Raw genomic sequence first — 15058 nt, 5'->3', positions numbered from 1 at the left:
ACCCATAATAACAAAAAGAATATTTCGATGCCCAGTGACCCCACCCACCATGGAACCCTACAAGGGGACATACTACAGTGCCATATAAGGTCACTGCAGCGACGACAGGGTTTCGTGCTCACGAAACCCAACCACTATTATCAGACATAATGTCCACTACAACTGTTGAGAGCATCCTACGCTAACACTCAGTTGACTCTGGCCCAAATGGACTAACCAATTAATCTTGGGGACCCTTAAGACCGCCCGTCTACATGAATTCAAGGCCAAAGTGATGTGTTGGAGTTGAACCCCGAAACCACCAGGATCCCTTCCTCCCCTTCAGGGGTCACCACGCACGGCAAACACGCAGGTGGATGTTTAGATCCCAGAGGAAGTAAACTGAAAATACAGTTCCCTCACCACGAACAGGAATCCACATCGAGGGGTCAAGTAATGAAAATTACAAAGAAAGAAAATGATTATTGAACAGACTGATTTATTGATTTAGTGTTTTATGGCACAAAGCAGCGAGGCTATCTGCGCCAGACATTCGGTAAAAATGTAAAAAAAATAAATGTAGTAATAGACATAAATGGAAATGAAGATAAAACAAAAAAGTATAAAACCAATGGTGACACCTAGTCTACAATGTTAAGATAGAAGGCAGAGTATAAGAAGTTGTAAGGTATTTACTCTAGCAAAAAGGTAATGATCATAACCCGCCAGGAAGACTAACAGGTAAGTTCAAGAACCACCGTCAGTCACCTGAAGTTGGTCTTTCCAGTCCTGGTTCGGGTTATGTGTCATAGCAACCAGTATCAAAATGTAAAAGAATAGAAGTTTTAAAAGATACATAGCAAAATTGTAACAATGAGTAGCCAAATGTCCAGTAAAAAGATAAAGTCAAGTAAATGGAGTAAAATTTGTAAAAGTAAATGAAGGTAAAAACAAAACAGCAATTAAAACAGAAAATGGTGTAAAAACCAATGGTGACATCCAGTCTTCAAAGTTGTAAAATATTTACTCCAGCAAAATGGTAATGATCATAACCCACCAGGAAGACTAACAGGTAAGTTCAAAAACCACCGTCAATCACCTGAAGTTGGCCTTTCCAGTCCTGGTTCCGGGTTATGTGTCACAGTAGCTATTATCAAAATGTAAAAGAATAAAAGTTTTAAAAGACACTCCGCAAAATCGTAATAATGAGTAGTCAAATGTCCAGTAAAAAGATAAAAGTCAAGTAAATGGAGTAAAATTTGTAAAAGTAATTGAAGATAAAAGCAAAACGGCAATTAAAACAGAAAATGGCGTAAAACCAATGTTGACATCCAGTCAACAAAGTTGAAAAGAACTACCTGTAGCAGAATGGTAATGATCATAACCCGCCAGAAAGACTAAGAGGTAGGTATAAAAACCACCGTCAGTCACCTGAAGTTGGTCTTTCCAGTCCTGGTTCCGGGTTATGAGTCAATATGGCCAGTACTAAAAATTTAAGTAGTAAAAGTGTGAAATGATATGCAGCAAAAGTATAATAACAACTCGCCAGGACGACTAACGAGTAGTTCAAACGGATAGTTCAAACAGTAGCATTAGTCACCTGAAGTTGGCCTTTCCAGTCCTGGTGTCGAGTTATTTAATGTTCTGGCCATTGTCCAAAGTCAAATTGAAGGAGAAATATTAAAACTGTAAAAAAGGAACCACAATTAAAAAAGGTCTGATGAATAAATATGCAACACTTAAATGAGATTAAAAAGATTAATGGCCATTAACAAATTAAAAACATTATCAAGGTGGACAGAGTCACCATCACCAATAACTCTGTCCAATGTTACAGACTGACCCTGGGAAAAAAATACATTTAAAATATTGCCGTCGTTGAGAATTGTAACGATGGCAAGAAAGTAAAACGTGGCTGATAGTGATTTGAGTGTTACACAAACTACGCATTGGTGCATCAGTTCCAGATAAAAGAACATGATGAGTTAAAAAACTGTGACCAATGCGTAGCCTAGTGAGAACAACTTCCTCCTTCCGAACTTTACGGAAGCTAGATGGCCAAAGTCCAATTTTGGGTTTGATTTGAAAAAGTTTGTTGTCACGTTGCAGAGGTACGGAAAGCCCCAGTGCAGAGTCGAAGTCCTTGGTGATGAATGGGGTCCAGCATCTTAACGCCGAGGATCTGGCAGAGCCATAGACCATTGATCCATAATCGAGTTTCGATCTAATAAGAGCACGTTATACCTTTAACATTGAACAGTGATCTGCCTCACAACTGGTAGAAGAGAGAACACGGAGGATGTTCAGTGCTCTTGTACATTTGACCCGAAGCTGCTTTAAGTGTGGTATAAAGGTCAGTTTACGATCAAAGATAAGCCCCAAGAACTTGGTCTCCGGGGACCACTGGCAGCAAAACTTCACCAATATAAAGTTCAGGATCAAGGTGAATACCCCCGTCGACGGCAAAAGTGCATGCATACAGTTTTGGAGAGAGAGAAATTAAAGCCGTTCGCCAGAGTCCACTTCTGTACACAATTGAGGGCAGTTTGTAGTTGCCGCTCAATATATCTCATGTTTGACGACTGACATGAGATGTTTTAATTTTCGTGCAAAGCAACACATGGACTCGCTGTGCCAGCCGTCTCTAATTTAGCAGTGTAAGACTAGAGGAATGGCAGCTAGTAATCACCATCCACCACCATGCCGGGATCTGTTTACTCTCTCTTCTGTAAAAGATGGTAAACTCAAGATTTCGTAAATAATTTTAATATTTTTGGAATATCTTCTTTCAAACATTTCCAGTCACTTTATGTTTTTCTCTTATTGTGAAAATGTGTTGTTCTTATAGCAAAGCAACAACAGGAAATCCTCTCTGTCTACCAATGGGAAATCAAACGCTCGATTTTAGGATTGTAAATCCTTACTTATCATTAATTATGAATGTATTTTGAGTTGAAACCTGTTGTGACTTACAATACCATATATATATTTTAGGCTCATAACAAATTATTAACTACTTTTCTTCAGGAATGCTCATAAATCGAAAATCCTGTTAGATATAAACAAAGTTTAACAAATGTAGTTGATAGTTTATATTGCTCTGTACCTATTTAATAAAAAGTAGTTTATCGACTTCTAGAAGTTTGGTATAATAATATTAATGTCATATCAGTTCAAAACAACCCACCCTCATTGCACAGCGATATGTCGGTAGACTTCAAGTGTTAGAAATCGAGTCTCGATATCTGTTATCCGTGGTGGACAGAGCACAGATAGCTCAATGTTTAGTTTTATGTTTATTTTGTAGGGTTGTATCACTTCTCTGTCTTCATGAGTCATTAACTTTTGAAGTGGAGTCGTGCTTATCCTATTTACTAGTACAGATACTTAGCATACACGTATGATGTAAAATGAGGACTTAATTTATTAATTAATTAATTATAATTTATCAACATGTACTGGTCCCCTGGAAGAACTGGTATCAACAGAAACAAAAGTATGAGAAGAGCAATTCTCTCCAAAAGCAAACAACTTGGAAGCATGAAAAGTATTGGAAAACCAAAACTCCTCAAATGGTGTGGAATATGACAGACTAAAACAAAAAGTGTTAAAAACAAAGAAAAACAGAGAGTCCAAATGTCTTCTCATTGATTACATTCTTACTTAGAAACATTGTTTTACTGAAAAGAAGAAGAAATCACTGGCCAAACCCATGAATCTAATTTCCTAAGAATTAAAGTCTGTATATAACTTTGAACTAAATTCCTGGGAAATCTTACCAGTAGCATGTTCAGCTATAATGGGAATTTCTATCGTCAATACACTGATCATATATTACTGCAGCAGTAATTTGGTTTATCAACATATTAGATACCCAGAGCTCTCATGATTGTGAACAAATGTTCTTAATGTAAGGCTCAGGGAAAGAGGAAAAATACCAGAGACAGGTATTTTGTTTCTTTTGTTGTTGTGGTTTTATTTCTGAAAATATTTTTGACAATTTGAAAGCTGCAGGAATATTCTTCTATGACATCATATGTTTATTCTGGTTTATCAAGTGCAGTATGTAATATTTAACTGATTGAAATCCAAATTATTTAAAAGATAAAAATTCATCTTGACCAAAAAATATGGAATTTAAACTTTTTATATTTGAAAAGAAAGATATAAACCCTTAATAGAATTAGATTTATCTTCATTAATTTTCTAAAAGGTACAACTGAAGATTGCCATTTAAACTCTTAAAATGCTTCAGTAGTTTAACACTAATAACACAAACACAGAAAACTGTACAGTTGATTTAAAAGACCTTTATACTTTATGTTTTTAGTAGATAATAGATGCATAGATAACAAGATAAACTACATTACCTTCATCTCTCAAGTCCACGTAAATACTCTTCTTTTCACTTATAAAAAAACACACAGTGCAGATTTAGGATCAGTTCCTGAAATTAAAATAGTTATATCACCATTTTACAATAGATGAATGTAACTGAACTGTAGCCATGTTGAGAGTAACAAGATAAAACACTTCAATGTTGTTGTGTGTGATTTACATAAAGCAGACTTTGAACACTTGTTTTTATTCACCCAAAGAATATCAGTGACCTAAGTATTGAAAAACACACAAAAATATGAAAACTAATTTAATATTAAAGATAGCTATGTACAGTATAATAATTCATGCTTTCAGTTAATATGTACACAATACTGGTACCACACACTTGTTACATAAGTTGTTTTAATTCATTTAAAGTTATAAAAACAGATAAAATGTACCAACATACATTTTTAAAATGTATAAAAATAACATTCAATAAAGTTACAGTAATATAATAATTTATGCTTTTTGTTTTGAATGAGTTTTAACTATGTAAATAATTTCATTGTACTTATAAAGCCAATTATTGTTGGTTAGTCACAATTATCTACCTAATTTATGTCTCTCTAAGTGTTATAACTGCAAAACTCATATGCAATAAAATTGTATTTCTTTCCAACCACTCCTAAAGTAAATATTTAACTCTCACTGATAAAGAATAAATATTTATAATTACAAGTTGTACATAAATTTTAGTGCCAGACCTTAAACAAATACTGAAAATAAATATTTATAACCTTAAATGGGTGAAATTGTGAACCTGATGTTCCACACTTTAGAAATTCTTTTATATATGACTAATGCTAAAAAATTCCTTACTTATGTCAGGATTTCAAAGTCATGGAAATGTATCTCTAAAAGTAGAAAGCAAAGAGGTTCCATCTTTAAACACATTTAAGACTATGTATCAAGAGCAATATTAATATGGTTGAATACATCATGATGTATTTCAGTTTCTATATAATACATAAGGTATAAAAAACCATAATAATTCTGAAAAGTATTTTAACTTTTTCTTGAATAACTCAGTCTGAAAGACTCAACTTACATTATTATTTGCTATTTCTAAGAAATAAAATCTTAAAAAACCTTTATGACCTACTTAGACAGCCAGATCATTGACGCATCCAAAGATAATCTGCATTAAAAACACTTATGTAGTAATTCTTAAAAGTCTTCAGTTAACTATAAAATCCTATGTTTGTTAGTACTATGAAACCTCACATTGACATATTCTCCTGCTCATTTTACACCACTTCAAAACAAGCAAATGCAATAATGGGAAAAAAGAAAAAAAATCAAAATTTTTGTATTTATATGTTTACCAAAACATGCCATATCAACATGTAGGGGGAGGTTAAGTGATTAACAATATATCACGCATTTCGTGATGACGACAAACCAACTTGAAGTAAAAATGTATTTCAGAACAACTGTTGCAAACTCCTTCTTTGTTGATCTGAATATAACCTAAGAAGGTCAAAACATTGTTTTCAGTTTTATTTTGGTATAACCAGTTGTTCTGAGATACATATCACATACTTGTTATGTTACTGGAAAGTCATACAACAATAGGAATATACAAATTTCATAATTTCTTGCACACACTCTCTATTGAATTACATAGAAATAACTTATGGGAAAGCTAGTCTAATCTAGCTTTTGTATTAGGTACAATTAAGATAATAAACTTTACTCCATACACAAATTACACTGCACAACAATTTTTCTTTTAAATGTTTTGCTTCCTGAAAAGGTTTTGCTGATTGTGACAGGTACCTGGTGGGTATGCACAAATACAGTTTTGGTTTTGCTTCATCATGTGGAAACTTTGAGAAATAAACAGTTAATTGTTTACTGGCAATAACTTATTTAATTGTGTTAATGTTTGTAATATGCTATTAAGTTCAACATAATTAAAAGTGTTTTGCTCCTGATTTTTGTTTGTATTCAATGTCCGGTGCATCACGTTGCAGTGTCCAACAGTAGTCAGCAAGCATTGACAAATTCCAGTTGCCCTGATATTGTTTTCCCATGGTAGCAAAACTGAAGATTTCAACGAAACTGTACGTAATGGGCAAATTTGGATATGATTTTTGTGTTCAGCAGCCAAAACTCTACAAGGAACACCCAACAGTGTTCAAGAAGCAAAAACTTTGTTGTGCAGTGTTATCTAACATCAACTTCATTCTCCACAAGCAAGGAAAAGTGACAGAAAAAACCTATTTCATAATATAAAGAGTAGTATTTTACCTTTCTGTGTTGTTACAGATTTGAATATCAAGTTCAGGTCCTCAATTTCCTTCCTACTTGTTGATCTACCTAAGGTAATGTGAGTAGAGTGTGATTACTCTTCTAATACCAGCAATTTGTTTGAACCTTTGTATCAATAACTTCAATAAACATTGCATACTATTTCATTGATTAAGTGAACAAATCATGCATTACAAAGATAGAGTTTTAGAGATTTCAAAATATATTATCTGATACATGTTCATTAAAAATAATGTGACAGCTGTTAAGATGAAAACTACACTGTGAATTTGACATTAATGTGGTACTTCTAAGATTACTACATGGAAGTATGATTTTACAAAGCCTTTCATACTGTTTTTGTTCCTACTTTCCTGCAGACAATGTTGATGATAATTATGAAATTACAAAGTGTTAAAGACATGTTAAAAGGCCATCACAAAATTTTGCAGTTTCAAACACTGGTAAAAGTTAAGGTAGCCTTGGATACCTGGTTGGACTGTAATATTTTGAATGCTAATGCACTGTCTTCTCATGAAGTTTATAAGAACTGACCACACCTTTTCAGCATGATATTAAAGCAGTAAAATAAGATAAATAACACCCAGAATTTGCCTTTATCAGACCCAACTTAAATACATCTGATCTATTCAGGATGTGTGTGTTGGTGTGCATCACCACTGAATATACCCCAAATCAGTCATTTTCTGACCTCAACAAAGTATTTGGTTATTTCAAAAACATATTTGATACACTAGCCAAAGAATACTATAAAAAACAGAAACAAGAAACAGTCTCACCTCTGCCTTACACACCATCCCATGTGCACCAGACAAAACAACATCACCAAACAAGAAGCATCACAACATAATTGAAAAAACAATTAGTCAACATGACTATAATCCATAATTTCAAAAGTTTGTTCTTCAATCTATCTTTCATTTCTTTAAACATCATTGGCTAGCATATCAGTGCAAGTATAACTTTCTCTGGCAAAACTTGTTGCACATTACTGGCATATGAGAATAGTTTTGTATCATCAGATTTAATTGTATTTCCAGTCATGTTCATAAGATCATCTGGATCTCCTGGAAGTAACATAGTACAAAGAATCCTTTATCCTGCCATGCAGAATGCAAGCAATCAACTGTTCTTTTCAAGAGCACTGAAACTTGATGCTTTTCATAGAGCTTCTTGATTTGAAAAGTTTAATGTTGTTGTGGATTCAATACCAAATTGAATCGGCATTGCTCCTGTGCCATGTTGAAATACCACAACAATGTCTTGCTTTTACACTTCAATTCTTGGATAATCTGCATCATTCATTCAGTGTCACAAACTCCATGGGATCCTCAGAAGTACTGCTAGGCATTTCATTTTCATCACTCTCCAGTGGAATAGATGAATCAGTCCTTCCTTTTCTCTTTCTTCATACTTATAATTTACCTTGCAGCTCTTTCACACCTGCTTTTTTATGCCATTTTGACCTCTAAGTCTGAACCATTGCATCTACACTGTCACTTTGAACTTACAAGCTACTTTCTTCTTTTCCTGTATTAATGTTACTTTATCAATAGAGGATCAGTATACTTAATCACTGAATGTTGTAGCATGTTGATATCTGTTTTGTGGCCAGCTGCAGATCCAGTTTTAACAAACTGTGTAACAGTTGTCTGTTTTTGGCTAATGAGATTTTGGTAAAGGCATCAGCCAATAAACAAAATATCAGATTGACAGCAATGTACAATTATCTACCAATGTTGTTTCTGGTCTTGTATCTGAATTTGTTTTAATGAAAACTATTTAATATTATAAAAATAGTTTTTCATAGTTTAAAACTTTCACATAAAAGTCACTAAAGCAATTAAATTAAAAGGAAAAGTACTTGTCCTATTAAGCACTCTTGATGATTTACTCGTTACTTCACATGGACAAGTGACAGTGAGAATAAAACCATAATAATTTGCAGGACTCACTCAACAACTGGAAAAGCCTTTTTTTCTTATTACGATAGAGCCACAATTCAAAGTGACAGGACATGCATTTATTTCACCATTGCCTTTAAAGGTTAAAATCGTAAATTTACAATTTATGTTGTCCCTACTTATGTTATATACTAATAATTTCATTTTAAAATGTTGTCCAAAGCTACTTACATTGAACATTTGTAATAATATTGCAGATACTACTTATAATTAGCATGAACAATTATTATGTGGCTAACTCATTTTTGTATTAACACTCACAGACTGGAATTAGGCTCAGCCGCTACGGTAAATTCAAGTCACAGTATATTACTTTAAAGTCCAAATATTGCACTAGTTACAATTTACATAATTCAGAATTTCAATGCCTATGTATACAATAATAAAATTGTTTTACTTTGATATATTTCACTCTTCTGATCAACTTTCTTTCCTGGTTCGTTTAGTTTTTTCCTTTAGAGACATCACTTCACTAAATTAAAACTATAAAAATTGTCAGTTTCCCGCGTTGTTAGCTATCCATATGTGTTATCAAGCGACCTCTACAGTTTCGAACAAAGAGTACAACGGAGTCTGCAAGAAAGTTCTCGTCATATTAAGAAAATAAAAAAGCATACGTATGTTTATATTCTTATCATTGTTAGTAGAACAGAATATTTTGAAATATTAGTAGTATTATTAGGTTAAAAGGTGAGAAATAGGACATGACTGATATCATAATAGTTGTCTCCAGATCCTAAGATAAGTAATTAATATGATTTTAATCTGTAATTTTTTTATATTGCATTAGTTCTGGAACTAGCGCTCATACCCACGAAATGTGTAAAGCTAAAATTCCATGTCGGATACTGATAAAACTCAAAGCTGGTAGTAGAGGTAGTTGTACGTTAATTATTGCAAATACAAATTATAAATTAAAGTTTTTCAAAGTGTGTATGAGATTGGGATAAATGGCTCATTTATTATCTGAGTTCACAATATTTTGTGACACAATAACTTGTAAGTTACTCAAAATTTCGAATAGAAAGACTTGCATTTTCAAAGCAGTATATTTTAATTTTAGATTGTAACATAGTTTAGTTGGACATCAGTTTGTTTGTTTAGAATTAAGCACAAAGCTGCACAATGGGCTCTCTGTGCTTTGTCCACCATGGGCATCGAAACCCAGATTTTAGTGGTGTGAGTCTGCAGACATACCGTTGTGCCATTAGGGGCTTGGACATCAGTATGAGCACTTTTCTAACATCTAAATTGTATTTTATTAGGTGTCAGTTTAGTCCTCAAATGTTACCTTAGAGTATTAATAACAGACATAATACATTTAGCAGATTAAGTAAAAAATATTAATTCTTAAATCATTTGTCTTTGATTGATAATGTAGTAAACTGCTGTTGTGGCATATAACACAACTCATTAAGGATATTCATTTGGAGCATTCTTGGAAATTTCACACACATACATTTATATTCTTGTGGGATCACTGGCCATTAATAGAAAGCCAAAGGGTCTGATATTACTGAAGATGAAAACATTTTTAAATTGTTCAGTTACTTATTTTGCTTATGCTTGTGACTGTTTTTGGATAAAATACAAATAATTTTCACAATAAAATGTTATTACTTAACTTTCAAATATATGCACATTTTATAGAAATTTAATATAAAAACATTTTCACTATTTCAGTGTTAATTTGATAAAAATACGTATACACTGAATATACTTTATATGTGTATATAAAGTCATAAAGTATAGCAGTTTATAAAATAATTTTAAAAAATATTTTGAGTATAATATTTTTATCGTTTGAGTAATCTATGATTATACAAGATAACAGTACACTCTCACATAACTTTGAAAGGTATTTTTTTGAACATTTAATTATTTTTCTATTGTAAATAATATGATATGATGATGGATTTTTAATGAATCTTTGTATGCATTGGAGCCTTTTTTAACAATAAAATATTGTTTTCACTGCATAATACTCCTGTCTTACAGGTAAATATCAGTTATTCTCTTTGAAATGAAACATCTGTTTTCAATTGCCTAACTTTAAACTTCATACAACTTTTGAACCACTTACTTAATCAAATGAGATTCTGGTTCTTATTCCATAGTATCAACTATTATTTGTATCTTGATAAAATTATTGCAAATATTAACAACAAAGGCACCATATATAAATATGTTTGGAATCCCATTAGAAAATAATGGTGGTGTGAAGGTTTAACATTATTTAAGTATGATTATTTACACACATTGAAAAACCTTCAGTAGTCTAATGTATTTGACTGAGGTGAAAAAAGCTAAAAGAATTAAGTATCCTTTTTTTAGAGAATATATAATTTGAAAACAAGAAGGCAATTTTAACCTTGATATAAGATTTTGATTTGGGCTACCATTGCATTTAATAGCTTATAAGGCTCGCTGGCATACAACAACTACAGTAGTGGTTGGAATACTAGTTTGTTATAACAACAGTTTTTATGATATGAAGTTTGTGAATGCTAACTTAGAAAAGGCATTCACTCCATAACAGCTGTTATACAAGTGTTCATTGTCTGTTCCCTAGTAGGACAGAGGTAAGTCTTTGAATTTATAATGCTAAAATCAGGGTTTTGGTTCCCCTTGGTGGACACAGCAGATAGCCCTTTGTTGCTTTGCTATAACAAAACAAACACATTCTGTCTGATATGTTTAGAATATTATCTACCATCCACTCACCATATTGTCTGACTGAAATAATATATGAATGAAATCATTAGATCATTAATGCATGTAATAAACCTTTGAAGTCAATAGTACATGTAGTTTTGAAAATAATTAATGCATTCAGAGGGAGATTTTAAGTTTCTAACTTGTTATATTATATTCATAAAGTTTATTTGCAATTTTTATCTATTTTGTTTCACACAACTATTTAAAAGTTATTATATTTTATCAGAATATCTCTCCTTTATGATTGAACCTTTTTATATTTATTACTCATGTAAAATAATAACATTTGGTCAATCTAGAATCTCTTAAAGCTGAAAAGAAATTATATCTGAGACAGCTCATATCCTTATGTTTTCATTATCAACTTTGAGGGTTATTTTTAGGAGTCACAGGACGATGGAAAAATTCCACACGTATAAAAAATTTGCTAATATGTTCTTGGGCTATGTAGCAGTGGTAGTGGATTTATCAAGTGGAAGCTGACGTATGTTCTCCATAGAGAGCCATTGTGTGGGTTTTTTGTACATTAAAACACAGCTGGCTACAGTACAATGTTTTATCTCATTAGACAGGACTTATTGTACAAACAGTACTGGTATGTTTTTTTTTTCTGGTCACAATCAGCTATGTTTTTTGAGTGGTTGTGATGCATGCTTTGTTAAATAGTGGGGTTTAACTACATTGCTTTAGTGATTATGTTGTGAATTCCATTTCCTGAAGATAGATAATTATAACCTTCCTTATCTGGTAAAACATAACTGGAGTAATCATGTTGTATATTTTGTTTTTTAGTGAGGTATGAGTTTAGTGCGTTATGTAATCATGGTATTTGATTTTTGTCCTGTTGAGATGTGAATCCAGAGTTTTGGTATCATGAAAATTCTAGTCAGAAATAATATTATCTAGATATTTTCAAACATTTGTTAACTTTTCATAAGTCTATGCAATCGCTGTCTTCAGCAATTTTTTACTCGTGAAAAAATTTAAAGGAACTCAGCATTGTCAGTTTTTATGCCCCTGTAAAAGTGTTTCTTGTGCATAACATCAGGGTCATAAAAGCAAGAACTTGTTTACCCTTTTTAATACTACTAAAATATTAGGGAATAAACATTTGATCATATTTTAGGTTTTGTAACGTCATTAAAACTTTAAATTATTCCATTATTTACAATTTGTTACCCTCTTATTAGTTACAAAAAAACAATGTGCTCATTTCCTTTAAAGGAGTTTCAAAGGAGATGACAGGGTTTATAATTTTGTTGTTTTCTGACAATAATTATATTTGCTCAGGCTGCAAGCTAAGAAGTAATGCATTAAATTAATCTTGATTCTCCTTTATTATGTTTAAAAAAATACCTGATTATGAGTTCCAATAAAAATTACTAGGTTTATCAACAGCTTTACTTAAAACCTTTAGATACCTACCTTGTAGCTTAAAATTGGAAAATGTCACTACCACAGCAGCTTCTTGGATATAAAATATGGCAATTGTCAGTCAGGTTTTCAAAGAAATCTATGCGGTCTTGATGACATTCTGTAAGCCCTGACATAATGTGATTGGGATTAACTTGTTGCTGCTTGCTGGTAATATTAGCAGCAGGTTACCACAGAGATGTATTGTTCTTAGTATACATATACAGTAAATGCCATTGAAATAATGTGCTTTATGTAATTTCAGATTACTGTACCTAAATAAGCAGCTGTTTTATGTAGGATGAAATTCTCCTGCAGGGTTAAGAACCTAAAAGAACAAACCAACATTTATTATTATAGAGTATATATAGTTGCAAATCTACAGTATGACTTAAACGAGTCTTACAAATCATAAACGATCAAGTCTGATTGTAAGCACTTGTCTGCAATGGCAGATTCATTGCTCTTAACTTTAACCATCTGTTCCTAGAAGTATTTCTTTAGACGTCTCTGAACCAAGAAGTTTAGAAATAGTAGATATTTTATTTTTACCTAAAACATGAATGAATTTTTATTTCTTAAAAAGTTATAGAAGTTGCTATTTAAGAAATGTTTTCTTGCAGGAAAGACAAATAGAAAGTTCACTAACATAAGTTTCAGTATTAAATGATAAATAGAAAAAACAGAAAATAAATATGCAAATCAGTTACATGTTGCAATGATGTAAGGAAAACACTAGGTAAAAAAAATTAATTAAAGAAAAACAAAATATAGGAGTTTGAGAGTGTTTACAAGAGGATAACTTATTGTTTAATTTTAAAAGTACAATAAAGAGAACAGACTACTAATATTCATCACTGGTACAACTCACTTACCATTTCAAACAATACAATAGTCTTCTTCTGCTAGATGGTTGGTGTTTAACCTTCCAGTCCTCTTTACCTCAAAATTAATATCTGTGATGCTAAACATCTTTTTTCTTGATCATTTAGTGGAAATGTGTACAAAGAAAGCATACTCATATCAAGAATTTCAACTTACATTCTTTGTCCAGTGAACAATGTCACTCCATGACCTTTGTTCACTGACAGCATTGGTCATGAAACATTTTCAATCATTATCATACTTGGTCAACCAGGAATATTTTAGTTATAACCCATTTAACCTGGACTCTATATACAGTACTAAAACATATCTAGGAGTGGATCCACTAAGATCTTACTATACCAGTTAAGTGTCTCCTTTATTTTAATTAATTCTATAGCTGCCCCAATGCATCAATTCTTTAATGATTTTTATTTTACGATTTTCCAATCTTAATTCAGTCCAACCTTTTTTAAAAACAAATAGATTTACTTTAGTTTCTCAGATTCGATTATTTTATTACTGTGATTTTATCTGAATCTTTTTCAGTCTTCAAATTCTACCGTATTCTCTGTTTCTGTTTCTAAAACTTAGTTTACTTCAAATGTTTAGAGTTCCCAAGTTTATGTTGAAAATAGTGTTCAGAGTAAGAGAGAGAAAAATGATACTTTTCTATAGACCTTTACAAAGCAGAATAATTAGGATAAAGAACATATCAAATCTAACACATAGTACCTCGGTACACACCCACACTATCCCCTTACCATGTGTGCAAAGTTTTAGCTTCTCTTCCCTTGGATGCATTGCAGTCAGACATACAACTCATCATAATGTTAATGGTTAACTCTGTGTAACCAAGTTATCCAGCTCAGACAGTTCTTATTTTAGTTTGGCTCTTAAAACGTGTAAACAGATAAACTGTTGTTTCATGAACCAAAACCAGAAGTGTGTTAGTTTGGTGCCAAATCTTCTCACTACCTCCATATGATCATTCCAACGTACTGGTCATTCTGAAAGTCCATTGACCAATGAAACTAAAGTGGTGACCTGAAAATGAACATGTCCAGTAAGGTAAGAGACTGTACATTTTCACTAATGACAGCACCAGAAACAAACTCCTACGGTCAAGATTCTAAAGGTTGTCTTGTGGTCTTTCTACAAAACACGGTGATGTTTCCTTCTTCACCATTCAATAACTTTTTGGTGCTATCTTCCTCATAGTTCCCTGAACCTACTGAAAGCTACATCTTGTAATGTTCTTTGGAGAAACACAGTAAGCCCAAAATTAAAGAAAAAACCAGGTTAAAAACTAACTATACCTTAGTAACGAATGACACCATATGAACTAGATGTATTTCCAAACTAAAATTAAAAGAAACAAGTATTTTCATTTCTTGCTTTTTTGTTCATTTGCCATGCTGTGTTCTAGCCAAGAGAGTGCATAATTCTACTCGTGATTCATA

General features: G+C 32.2%; 1 long non-coding RNA gene across 1 annotated transcript in view; it reads right to left on the bottom strand.

Moving 5' to 3' along the window:
- LOC143242597 (uncharacterized) overlaps positions 1 to 9273 on the bottom strand; it is a 31647-nt gene extending 22374 nt beyond the window's left edge. The window contains exons 1-3 of the long non-coding RNA XR_013022984.1: positions 8998 to 9273; positions 6616 to 6684; positions 4350 to 4426 (exon numbers count right to left, since the gene is read on the bottom strand). This is a non-coding gene — a long non-coding RNA (uncharacterized LOC143242597). The remainder of the gene's footprint in view (positions 1 to 4349; positions 4427 to 6615; positions 6685 to 8997) is intronic.
- Between the last annotated feature and the right edge of the window lie 5785 nt (positions 9274 to 15058).

The sequence above is a fragment of the Tachypleus tridentatus genome, unplaced genomic scaffold (assembly GCF_004210375.1).
Source record: "Tachypleus tridentatus isolate NWPU-2018 unplaced genomic scaffold, ASM421037v1 Hic_cluster_2, whole genome shotgun sequence".
Taxonomy (NCBI): Eukaryota; Metazoa; Arthropoda; class Merostomata; order Xiphosura; family Limulidae; genus Tachypleus; species Tachypleus tridentatus.
The sequence above is the reverse complement of the archived record's forward strand: the minus strand, read 5'-3'. Positions and strand labels throughout refer to the sequence as shown.